Source organism: Aegilops tauschii, chromosome 2, assembly GCF_002575655.3.
Source record: "Aegilops tauschii subsp. strangulata cultivar AL8/78 chromosome 2, Aet v6.0, whole genome shotgun sequence".
NCBI classification, from domain to species: Eukaryota; Viridiplantae; Streptophyta; class Magnoliopsida; order Poales; family Poaceae; genus Aegilops; species Aegilops tauschii.
In genome coordinates this window covers 321,019,990-321,033,326 of record NC_053036.3, presented here as the reverse complement: position 1 = coordinate 321,033,326, position 13,337 = coordinate 321,019,990, and the positions used below count along the sequence as shown (strand labels likewise).

The window sequence follows — 13,337 nt, the reverse complement described above, 5'->3', positions numbered from 1 at the left end:
CAATTCTAAGAGTATAGGAGCGAAATGTAAAACAATTTCATATGAAGGTAAAGGGAGGAGTTTGGAGGGAGCAAACGCAATGTAGACACAGAGATTTTTTATCCATGGTTCCGATAGGTGGTGCTATCGTACATCCACGTTGATATAGACTTCAACCCACGAAGGGTAACGGTTGCGCGAGTCCACGGAGGGCTCCACCCACGAAGGGTCCATGAAGAAGCAACCTTGTCTATCCCACCATGGCCATCACCCACGAAGGACTTGCCTCACTAGGGTAGATCTTCACGAAGTAGGCGATCTCCTTGCCCGTACAAACTCCTTGGTTCAACTCCACAATCTTGACGGAGGCTCCCAAGTGACACCTAGCCAATCTAGGAGACACCACTCTCCAAAAGGTAATAGATGGTGTGTTGATGATGAACTCCTTGCTCTTGTGCTTCAAATGATAGTCTCCCCAACACTCAGCTCTCTCTCATAGGGTTTGATTTGGTAGAAAGATGATTTGAGTGGAAAGCAACTTGGGGAAGGCTAGAGATCAAGATTTATGTGGTTGGAATGGAATATCTTGACCTCAACACAAGTGTAGGTGGTTCTCTCTCAGAAAATGTATGTTGGAAGTGTAGGCATGTTCTGATGGCTCTCTCCACGAATGAAGAGTGGGTGGAGGGGTATATATAGCCTCCACACAAAATCTAACCGTTACACACAAATCACCAAACTCGGTGGAACCGAATCCGAAAACTCGGTTAGACCGATTTGGTTCATAATGTGACCGTTAGGCATTTTGGTGGGACCGATATGTCAACTCGGTGGGACCGATTTCATTAGGGTTAGGGCATAACATAATCTTGGTGGGACCGATTACACAAACTCGGTGGGACCGATTTTGGTAATAGCCAAACAGAGAGTTGGTCAGGCAAACTCGATGGGACCGATTCGCTCGTCTCGGTGGGACCGAAGCGTTACGAAAGGGAAACAGAGAGTTTGCATTGCAGACTCGGTGGGACCGATCACTCATCTTGGTTAGACCGAAATGTTACGAAGGGAAACAGAGAGTTTGCAATCCCATCTCAGTGAGACCGAGATCCCTATCGGTGAGACCGAAGTGACTAGGGTTTGTGGGGCTATGTCAAGAGAACTCGATGGCGCCGGATAGAAAGTTTCGGTGGGGCTGAGTTTGACTTTTGGTTTGGGACATATGTGGATATGAGAAAGTAGTTGAGGGTTTTTGGAGCATATCACTAAGCATTTCAAGCAAGAAACTCATTAAGCAACACCTCACCCCCTTTTGATAGTATTGGCTTTTCCTATGGACTCAATGTGATCTTGGATCACTAAAAATAAAATGTAGAGTCTTGTGCTTTGAGATTGAGCCAATATTTTGTCCTTAGCATTTTGAGGGGTCCACTTTCTAATCCATGCCATGCCAATCATTGAGCTTTCCTGAAATATTTATCTTGAAATAGTGTTAGCTCAATGAGCTATATGTTGTTCATCATTACCAAAACCACCCAGGGATAGTTGCACTTTCAGGCCGGCGCTTGTTTGAGCGGCTGGAGCAGGAAGAGCAGAGATTGAAGAAGCACGACGGCCGTTGGATGGACATCCAACAGTCACTGCTCTCGTGTGTTGACTAAGTTGACACGGCATTGCGTGTGCGTCAACCTTTTTTTAGGAAAGCGTACGCGTCAACCTATAGTAGGCGCACAAGTCTGCCTCAAATGTGTGGAAAACAACATACAACCCATCTGCCATTATTTCTAATAATTTACAACCCATTCGCTAATTCTTAATGATTGTTTTGGAGCCCATCTTCTTTTTGTTAGCATTACAGCCCATACTGTGGCCACGTTTAAAAATTATATGAAATTTTGCATATTTTGGTGCGGTCAACTGTTTTTAATCCCGACATTTCAAGTCACATTCAAACTAATTTGAAAAATAAATTCATATCAATATAAAATCCAAATAATTGTCCACGCATATAAATCAATGGAATTTAAAATGTCGAAATGAAAAAAATGAAACTAATTGCCAGTTTGATTTGTTTTAAAAATGTACGGCTCATTTCTCATTACCGATAGCCCATTTTCTCGTCTTGAAAGATCTGTAGCCCAGCAGGGCTGACAAAGCAAGTAGGCCTCGGTTGGGTATTCTGCAAAAGAACAAAAAAACTGGGCTAGCCATATTTAGAGAGAATAAAACTACTGGGCTGGTCTTGTGGTAAACATAAAAGAAAAGGCTGGCTAGACAGGCGAGAGTGCCCCGCACAGCCTAGTTGACACCCTGCTTCTGTCTAAAAAAAGATAACTGGGCAAGCTACTTCCCTCAAAAAAACTGGGCAAGCTACTGGGTCCCTCGTGCAGCCGCTCGTTGTGCAATTCTCTCGTTTATTGACTACGTTGACAATGGCATGGGACCCAGATGTCAGAAATCCATTAGGAGGAACCATTTTTCTGGCTTGAAATAAGGAGGCACTTGCTTGCGTACTGCCATGACCCTGGTGGGTCCCTGCTGTCATCCTCTCCACGTACAATCATCTCCTAATTGTGTACGCGTCAATCTAGTAGGCCCAGATGTCAGCCTCTAAACCCGTGGCGGACAAATACAACCCATTTTAAAAAATAACAGCCCATTCCATACGTTCACACATAAAGTTCAACATACAGAGCAAAGTAACAAGTCTGACCAGATATAGAGTACTGAACTTCCACGTTGACAACCATCATAGCCAAGTTAACTATCTACTCCCACTAATACTATAGTATACAAGTACTGACTTACTCCTAGCTAACTAGACGATGTCGGCCACCATCTGCGGTACATGCTATATGCCGGCACCAATGTCCTCCTCCTCACCTCGGACTTGCCGGAGGTGCGATAGGGCGCGTTGCTCGCGCGCGTTGGCCCTTTCCATGCCGGCGTGATCCACCGAAGCTTCGGCTTCTAAGCGGGAAACCCACTTGACGAGCTGGTAGTAAAATTCGGCGTCACGCACGCGTGCGTACCCGACATCCTCTAGGACTATTTACCGGGCGCCGACCTCCACGTAGTCGGCCCAGTCGTGGGCGCTCTGCTCGTGACTCAAAGCGGCGGTGCACTGCTGCTCCATGCCCCGCTGGCGGCGCAAATCGGTCATACGCTGCTCCTCCGCCAGGCGGTCACGCTCCAACAAGTCCTCGATCTCTGCATTGCCATCTAAAGACCGATAGAATGCCTCCTCCCTCCGTCTTCCTTCCGATGAATAACTGAACACTAGCTCCGGCGGTGAGTGCCTCTGGCGTCGCCTATTGCAGACGGTCGGGGGCATGACGGTCGTGGCGAGAGCGAGGGCAACTGGCGAGCGACGTCAGGCCGGTGGGGGTTGTGAGGGGAGCCGATAGGACGAGTTGGGTGACGGTGCTACTGGAGAACGCCGGGAACCAGTAATTATAGGCGGATAGTGTACGTGTAGCAGCATGTCGCGGGAAACGCGACGGTCATCAAAAATCTCACCAACCAAGGTAGTTGAAGCAGCATGTCGCGGGAAACGCGATGGTCATCGGAATTCATTGCATAAGTAGGCATGGCTTAGCTTGCCAGCTTACCGTGGAAAACTAGAAAAACTGATGTGTCATCCCGTCCCATCAGTGGTGCGTCCCATTCGTGTTGGGTCGCACATCGGCATGACGGTCAAACGAGTGCACTCGAATAATCTAGATGAGGTACTCCCTCCTTGTCAAAAATGATTCCACCACTCATCATCTACCTTGGTTGGTGAGATATTTGAATTGAGCCCTGCAACTCGGAAAGGAGATAGTACGTGCATGATCCGCTATTTATTCGTGTAGGATCGAGTAGGTCGGATAGTGTACGTGTAGGATCGCATTAGCTGATGAACGTTCGCTGGGAGATAAGGCATTTGCGAACGTTTTTGTTGGCAGTTTCTTCAGATTCGCATAGCATTTTCTTCAGGACAGCTTGTCAGTTTCTTCAGAGGTAGGCATTTTTATTCAGAAAACTGCCACCTTTGGATCTTGCGTTGCAACTAAAACTGCCAGGAGCGTATTAGTAGGCTAGCTAGTGATCAATAAGTAACTTGTAAACACTGAGCGAATAGAAATAAGGAATTGCTAGTAACTTGTAAACACTAAGAACACAGAAATCAGGACATGCTGTGCATAGTAGTAAGAGCCGATCCGTTCGAAATGTTCACACGAGACTCATAGGCCTGGCATTGTAATATGTTCACATTAGTAGCCCAAATTCACAACCAACTAGTAACATGTTAATGCATCTCAATGATTCACAGATCATATACAAATATGTAGCTCCAAAAGCAAAGATCTAGAAAAAACATCTATTCTTCCTACTAACATGGATGGTTCTCTGGGCCGACATTCAGTACAGAGTGAAAGACAAATTTGTTTGTGAAGTCTACAATTCCTCTTGCAAATGTAAGTGGCTTCACCAACAGATGGAACCATGAGAATGAACCACACATGACGGAGGAACATCCACTGCAATATGATTTGGTCTTCTCTCGATCACACGACGAGACTATTTTCGGAATACAAACTTTAACTTAGGCAAAATGATGCACATTGTATAATCAGACCAAAGCGCTGAAGCACCTAGTGTTGGCCAATAAATAGTACAATACTACTTTTGTGCAGTCCATGAAGTGACTATCCAGTCTTTCTGTGTCTATTTTCAAATGGCACTGCATGCAGTGACTATACTATTCTTTTGTGCAGTTCCATCAAAATTGCAGTCACTTTGTTTGTTCGGGCAGACATCTGTCTGCACAAATATCAACCAGCTAGTAAACATATACCCCACCTTGTATTTTAGGTTTAAACACGCCTCTTCCGCTTAGCATCTGTCATGTTTTGCACTGGACAATTTGATACTATCATGTTTGGCCCTGGACAATTTCGTACTGAATTGATTTGCTGGTTCAGAGCAGAAATATAACACCTATTCTTCATCAAACCAAGGATATCCATGTTCGCAGTGATGGACAAGGTGAAATTGATACAACCGAAATTGAGCGTCCAATCATTGAATCATGTCATGCACCTCCAATGTAGGTCCACCCTGCCAATAAATTCACATGCAAACCACTAAGATTACTATCTAATGACATTACAAAAAGAGTAGCAAGATAGTAGCAAACCATGTACCTTCGTAATGAACAGCTCATAGTGCCACCAATTGGATATAAGGTTTGGAAGAAAACATGCTCCTAATGTTGAACCATTTGGACTTTTTGTGCAGTTCCACTAAAATCGAGCATCCCTGTTTGCATAGATATTGAAAGTGTGATTACTATAAAAGTGGCACTAGTTGAAGCATAGACTCACAAATATAAGCATTCCAATTTCTTAATGGGAAAAGGTAGCAAGACTGTTTCTAACCACCTGTTTGAAGGAATAAATAAGGCAACGGCGGCTGATGTCAGGAAGGCATATGTAGTTTTTTCTGAAAAAGTGAACCATTCCTGACCTTTCCTCTTCTTTTAAGCATATTTTGTGCAGTTCAACTACAATAAAATGCCATCACCGCCTTGACAATTCAGTGACACTGTACAAAAAAGAAATGGCTTAATATTACATCATGATGTCAGGTATGTAATCGACAGGTATGTAATCTATAAGCAGTAACAGTGCAAAAATCTGAAGGTAGTAACAAGTTTCATCTTTGGTATACTGGCTGTGCAATAGCATTAGAATGCCTTAGCTAAAAAATCTTTAATACATCCACAATCAACAGCTAACCTTGAAATAATCCAGTGACATTAATTGGCATTGCTTAAATTTATCGGTGGCATTAGATTGAGTGCGGCATTAGTTAAATGTGTCATCACTTTAGCAGTAGCATTGCTTGACTTTACTGCTGGCGTTATACTAACAGCAAAAAAGTGGCAATAAGAGCATGGGATGCCCATTCGGACAGTGGGCGCACCAGTACGATGTACCTCCACAGACGCATAGAGTGGTGCCCAGAGCAACAAATATCCAGGCAGCATATGTGGACAACGCCCCATTTTTGTTCTCTTTAGCCACCTTTTTCCTATGTGAGGACAACAAACCGATCGACCTGGTCATTCTCTATTGCGTTGTCATGCCTTTCTACCCTTTTTCACCCTTTTTCAACCAAGAGACACGAGACTCGTTCCTTAGCTACTGATTTTGCCCTTTTCAACCTAGATGCGGGTTCGATGCCTAGTCTCTTGGACAGTACTTTCTCCCTTCCTTTCCTTATTCAACCTAGACATGGATTAGTCTGCATGAAGTAGGGTTTCCCTTAATAGTGCAAATTAAGGTTTTTGTTTGCGTGACCAGCAGAGCATAGGATAGCAAATTGGGTAGATGGTGTTGTGGAAAAAGATCCACATGCAGCGACGTGGCAGATGGGGCAATAGAACAAGGGTATGGTTCGAAAAGAGGTAGCATACTTGAGGGTCGGCGGGAAGTGGCTTCGCTCGTGGTCGTCGTCCTCCGCACACACTATGGCAGCGAGCTTGGGGACAGAGGCCATCCCACGCGGGTGCTAGGTCTGAGAGGACGACCTTGTCGTCAGTGCGTGACCTCGCTCGCCGACGACAAGTGCATCAACGCTGCACGTCCTTTTCTTCCCTGATGGATCTGAGACCACCGGTGAGGAGGGAGAGAGAGGCCGTCTTTTTAGATCTGGAGAGAGGGTGATAGTGTGAGAAGCAAGTGGGCAGCCCTTAGCAAGAAAGCGCTGAAGCTCCAGCCTATATATCTTTTTTGATACTAGTACTAGAGGTGGAGTAGTGGTAGAGTAGTTTATATTTTCTGTGCATACAGTACCAGTTAGTCGTGCTTCAAAACTGAACGACACGCCATTAAAAAATAAAGGTCGATAACTAATGTGGCACCTCGGGCCAACGCGGCCAGATCGCATTTTGCACGAGAAATTACACACCATGTTTCGTTGACATGTGGTCCCGTTCCAACATGTCAGTGAGACGACGGCGAGTCCTTTTGTACAATTTCTGAACGGACATCTATGTAGGTCGGGGCGCCTCTTCGTGTACCGTGGCAACCGTCCACCGCCTCTTCACCTTTCCCTCTCAATTTGGAATTGTTCTCGCACGCTCTTCCTCCCTCCTCCATTTGCCTTCACCCTTCCTTCTGCCAATGGTCGATCGTCTTCTCCATGGAGGGAACAGGCCGGAAACGACCCCGTTATTCTTGCCCTGATCTGAAAGATTACGTGGTGGAGGAACTCATTGATCGGTGCGACGTCATCACCTCGGCTAGCATGGCAGGTTCGTTCAAGACCATTCTCGACTCAACTAATACATCATTACAAGGAACCCAAGGGTCCAGGAGCGGTTTGATCTCCCCTATCTTCTTCGCCGTGACCCTGCTGACTGGCGCGCGGACGACGGAGGTCTCGCCTTGTGCAAGTTGATGCCGCTTGATAATGATACGTGTGATGTTAAGATGCCATCGCTTGAGGATAAGGCTTGGACAGGTGCAAATGGAGATTGGGTTGTTTATATTGGGTACAACTGCGAGTGGGAACTTGTGAATGTGTACACTCGTCACCGGGTTCCACTTCCAAAAATCTCAGACTGCCCAGAGGTTGAGCACACCGGTATTCTACGTACGTTCAACTACAATCATGGTGACTGTCGTCTATAGAAGATAGGAATTTATCGAGTTCCCGACCGCTCTTGGGGTTATAGGAATGCTTGTGTTGTCGTTATCTTCGACAAGCTTGTTACCGTCCTTCATACTATGACTTGATGGATATTGCTCAAAAATCAGTTTCTATACACGGATGTGTACTGTGATGCAATTCAATACGAGGGTCTTGTGTTTGCTGCCATCACTTGTGACACCATTTTTGCATGGAATCCTGGTGCTTTCGGTACGTTTGTCTTCCACCGTAATTATAATTGTTTCATCCACATGCATGCGGGTTAGCTAGTTTCCCTTTACCAATTAACCTTCTTGTGTTTCCAAGGTCCTGTGAACATTCCACCACCTATACTTGAAAAAATTTATAACCAAGGGGGAGATGACGATGATGATGATCACAAGCATGAGGACCCATATACTCAGTGGCGCCTGGCAACTTATTCCGATGGATCACCTCTTCTTGTCTGTATATAGGGCACCGCTGATGTTACTAAGGAAGCAGGTGTTGTCTCCCATGGTCGCACTCTCCGGACCTATTCCAACATCCATTGCAGGGTATTCGGGATGGATACTACTGTGCTAGTGCCAACACCTTCTCCCTGCTTTAGTATTGATACTCTTGGAGGAAACTCACTCTTCCTTGGACAAAACTATCCAATGATGGTGAAAGGCGATCCAGCTGCTGTTGACACAACGTTACTAGAATTTATGAGAAGCAACTGTATCTATACCTCGGACATTGCTATGGTTCCCTACCGTGGCTATCACAATATGGGTCATGAAATAGGCCGTTTCAGCCTGGATGATCAGTCCTGCGTTGGTCTCGAGATTGACAATAGCTGGCCCTTCCTAGAGAAGCTCTTCTGGTTCAAAGCAAGTGTTTCCAACGTCGAGGATTGGTTGAGCTGAAGTTCATTCCATTGCTTGTTATTTGTTGTGTGATGAAAACTTTAGTATTTATAATGTATCCTCGTTGTCGTTGTGGGTTGATGACCTGTTGTGTGTAATGCTAAATGATATGCCTGTGATAAACCACTACAAAAAAAATACACTTCCGTGATGATACGTGTTTGTCACAGTAGGTCACGTTTTCTGTCATGCATGTACATTCATGACAAATTTATGACAGAATCAAGATAGTCATACCTGTGCTGTCGTAGAAGTGTTCCATGACATTACCAAAATTATCATCACGGAAGTGTCCACTTCCATGACGATAAATCGCGCGTCACAGAAGTGCTTTCGTCAAGGGTGACCGACACGTGGCATCCACCGTAACGGAACGCCGTTAAGCTATCGGGTCCGGTTCTGGATCCGATAACCCGTTAACAGCCCCGACCAATGGGGATTTTCCATGTGTAAAATCATCATTGGCTGGAGGAAACACGTGTCGGCTCACCGTTGGGATAGATGTCATCCACTCATTGGACCCAAAGCACCTATGATACGTCGACACGTGGCACGGCCCAACAGAGGCCCATTCCTGTGAAAAGGCCGGCCCGTTTGACTTGGTCAAAAGGTGGCGGGCCGGCCCACGTCAAGCCTGTTAAAGGCCTATTCGCATATAGCCCATTTACAGCCCGCTAACCCAGGGCCCGTTTACGACCTATCCGAATTAGGCCCAGTAGCGTCATCTGGGCCGTCCAATATAATTCCAGCCCGTTTTAACTTCCGGCCCATGTATGGCCCATGACGTCTTTTGGCCCATATGAGGCCCTTATTACTCTCGGCCCATTAACGGCCCGTGGTAAAACTGGCCCGTAATGAACAGTGTATCACTTTATACCCATTAACGGCCCATTATTCCGTTGGGCCGTTTCCAGCCCATGTTATCTTTCGGCCTTCTCGGGGCCCATTTATTCTTGGGCTCATTTCCACATTCGTTTACTTATGGCCTGTTACTGTCATTTTCTGCTTGTGGGCCAAATTCAGCCCGTGGTTACAGTCGGACCGTTTGTGGCCCGTTAATACGTTGGGCCATTTTCATAGCGTCATCAAAATACGGCCGATTAACGACGGCCCGTTATGGTCGGCCCATGAACGGACGATTTCAACTCTAGCCCATTTACGGCCATAATGTGGTCTGTTATTGGCCCATGTTTGGTCAACCGATCATAAGCCCGTAGAAGGCCCATTGATGATACGGCCCATAGAAGGCCCATTGTGTCTACGACCCGTATAAGGCCAATTGTTTCTACGCCACGTAGAAGGCCCATTGTTTCTACGACCCTTAGAAGGCCCATTGTTTCTACGTCCCGTAGGAGGTCCATGTTAACTACAACCGGTGGGCATCAAAGTTCGCCACCAGTGCAAATATAGGGAACACCCTACACTATACAAAAATGGCTTGCTGCTTTCTTCAGCCGGTGGCTGCACGTTAAGAACAAATTTTGTATCGCACCAAAACAAATTACAACTATAAAACAAAAGGAAGGTTGGCATAAAAGTTAACAGTCTAGTAGATAAATGCACCACCAGAAGTTCAGAAGCTCAGTTCATTTGACCTGACTGTTACGTTTTCATGCTGTATTGTCCGATGGAGCACCATAACCTTCACCGTCAGTTCTCCTAGGCTCCTGAACAACATAGCAAATGTCTGATAGTCTGGTTTCAAAACCATGCATATCTTGACAACATCGAACAATGTCTCTCCTTGTTTCACAAAGTGTCTCTGTTAGGGAATGGACTTGTGTCTGGAGCGCAGATACAACATTGTTTTGAGCTTGCATATCTTGATCATGAGGCAGTTTGGACGAGATTGCCTTAACAACCAAGCCAGTATTACGCATGAACGTGCTTTTGGCACTGTTAGTGGACAGGTACTGACCCACTGCAGCAAGAGCTGACATTGCGGTTATAGTTGCCTCGCCACCTTCAGAAGATGGCGGTTCCACCATTTTTTCCATAGCTCGCCGAAAAGTTGTGGTTTTACATTAGTAGTACCAGAACAGAAGATATTAAGGAGGCAGCAAAACCAAACAAAATAGCTTTGGTCTATATACAGAACTTATTCTGGTGAACCCATGTAAAATAATAGTTGTATTTTATTGCAAAGTACATAATAAAATCAGGTTCCAAACATATGACCATGTACCATCGCTAATGTATTGTCTATTTCTTCACATTGTATTGAGGGCTAAGGATAAAGAGACGAAGTTTATAATACGGTAAGCATAGTATGACATCATTCATATCACAAAACAACTGAGAACAGACAAACAGGCAATTGTAACATCGTGTGGGCAAGTCCAGCACGGAACTAGATTATAGGTCAAGATCAAAGGAACATCACTCCTCTCTTTTAAACCTTGTAAGGTGCAATGATACGCTAAGACAATTGTGTATAAAATTGAAAAGAGTAATAGACATTGGCTGCAAACCATGCAGTTCAAGGCACAAGTCAGAGTAAGTAGTAGTTAAAATGCATGAGGATTAAGGACTTACAACAGCGGCGTTGACTGGTGTAGCCATGCCCTTCTTCTTGCTGGTGTGATAGTCCTTGAAGATTTCCACAGCATTTGATTCAGGTACTTTTTGGTCCTTGCGGGCTTTCCTCTGCATTTGGAACAAGTCAATATAGATCTGATAATATGGTACAGCGAAAAGAGTGAAACAGCAGCTAATTACAAGAGCCTCGCAGTGTGCAATATAGCTACGAGATCCTGTTGTTTGTTGGAATTTCACTTTCCTACGGTTGGCCTTGTTCTTTGAACAGTTCACCTACAAGAAGATAGATTTGTGTGGCACATGCGTAAATAGGACTTCAACATGTGATCTGATGACATATATATAATGTACCTGATACTTCAGATCGGACCAGTGTTTAACGAGGCCTCTCCAGTCTTCATCAGATATATTTTCCACTGGAGATGTTTGGGCAAGTTCACTGTTAGCCTTGCCTTTAAAGTGAGTTTTCCTCAAGTTATACCGATACTGTCGCAGAGCAGACCTGAAAACATGGGTGCAAGCTTGTCTGGTTGCATCATCTTGGCTATCCAACTTGAACCTCATCTGTTGAAAATTATGGGAGTCTCATTATCAGCAACCTAGAAAGTATTGGACAGAGCAAGACGATATTACTAGTTTCCATACATAACCATACTTACAGATAAATGGTCGAGGAAGGTGTTGAACTGGGTTTCGTCTTTGTCATTCCTGTACTAAATCCATGTTGTGAGGATACGTACATGACACCTAACAGCAACCGCTACCTCTGATACTAACTTGGCTGACTCTGTAGCATCACGTGGCCTTTTTAAACCTGCCTCAAAACGGATCTCCATTCTTCCTCCTCTAGATTTAGTTAGCCTATCGAGCATTATCCCTGATGTTTGTTTCCTCTTGCGCTTAGGTGCTAGTCCAACAACAAACATAGCAAGTGTTAGTGTACATCAAACCGTGAGACTACATATAAAGAAGCATGCAACTGTAACTTGACTCCAGCAACTACCTTCTTGCTGTTGAAGCTCACAAAGTTCATCTGATCTTGCCAACTCATCTTGTGTCAAGAGTGCTTCGGAAGTAGTGTCAGGTGGCAAGGGAGCTTGGGAACGTGCTACTAGCTGAGTTGACGAACGAGTAAATCGTGCAGCTGGTGGTACTGTGGAAGGTGTTGCAACAACTAGGGCTGTCTCTGCTTGTTTGGTGACAGCTATTTGTTTCTGTTTGGCTTGTTCTGCAGCTCGTGTAGCACGGTATACCCTGTCGGTACAATTTTCCACTGGACTTTGACCTTCTATTGCACCATCAGTACCAGCAGAATCTGCAGGATTAGTCCGCTTCCCTTTCCCTGTCGTTCTGTCTTGCTTCCTCTTTCTCTGTGCCATGTTAAGTCAAGCCAACAAGAAAAACGAATAACAATTTAGTTCTTCAGAACAAATGTACTTTGATGTAAGAACATGGTGTGATAGACAGATATTGTATGTTCTAGAAATAGGAACACGTGTCTTAGTCACAAGTATAATGTGTAAAGTAAGCAGATGAAATTCAACAAAATTAGAAGCAATACAAGCTAGACATCATAAATAACATGCAACCACATATAACAGTGCCAAGTTAGAGGGAGCACCTGTGATGGTGCACTAGGGGAGACGTGCTCATCACCAACACAGCTACGTTGAGTGTCTATGCATGTGTTGTCTTCGAAATCATCTTGGGGGATGGAGGAGTAGAATCTGTAGAGGCCCTCCATTTGGAAGGAGTGAAGGAAATATGCCCTAGAGGCAATAATAAAGTTATTATTTATTTCCTTATATCATGATAAATGTTTATTATTCATGCTAGAATTGTATTAACCGGAAACATGATACATGTGTGAATACATAGACAAACAGAGTGTCACTAGTATGCCTCTACTTGACTAGCTTGTTGATCAAAGATGGTTATGTTTCCTAGCCATTGACATGAGTTGTCATTTGATTAACGGGATCACATCATTAGGAGAATGATGTGATTGACTTGACCAATTACATTAGCTTAGCACACGATCGTTTAGTATGTTGCTATTGCTTTCTTCATGACTTATACATGTTCCTATGACTATGAGATAATGCAACTCCCATTTACCGGAGGAACACTTTGTGTGCTACCAAACGTCACAACGTAACTGGGTGATTATAAAGGTGCTCTACAGGTGTCTCCGAAGGTACTTGTTGGGTTGGCGTATTTCGAGATTAAGAT

The 13,337-nt window shown here is 44.7% G+C and overlaps 1 long non-coding RNA gene across 1 annotated transcript; it reads right to left on the bottom strand.

Annotated features, from left to right (window-relative positions):
- Positions 1 to 9,993: 9,993 nt before the first annotated feature.
- LOC141041662 (uncharacterized) lies at positions 9,994 to 12,874 on the bottom strand. Its single transcript, XR_012202595.1, has 6 exons — positions 12,727 to 12,874; positions 12,109 to 12,475; positions 11,765 to 12,012; positions 11,457 to 11,669; positions 11,286 to 11,378; positions 9,994 to 11,213 (listed from the first exon to the last, which is right to left on the bottom strand). It is a non-coding gene; the product is annotated as an uncharacterized lncRNA (long non-coding RNA).
- Between the last annotated feature and the right edge of the window lie 463 nt (positions 12,875 to 13,337).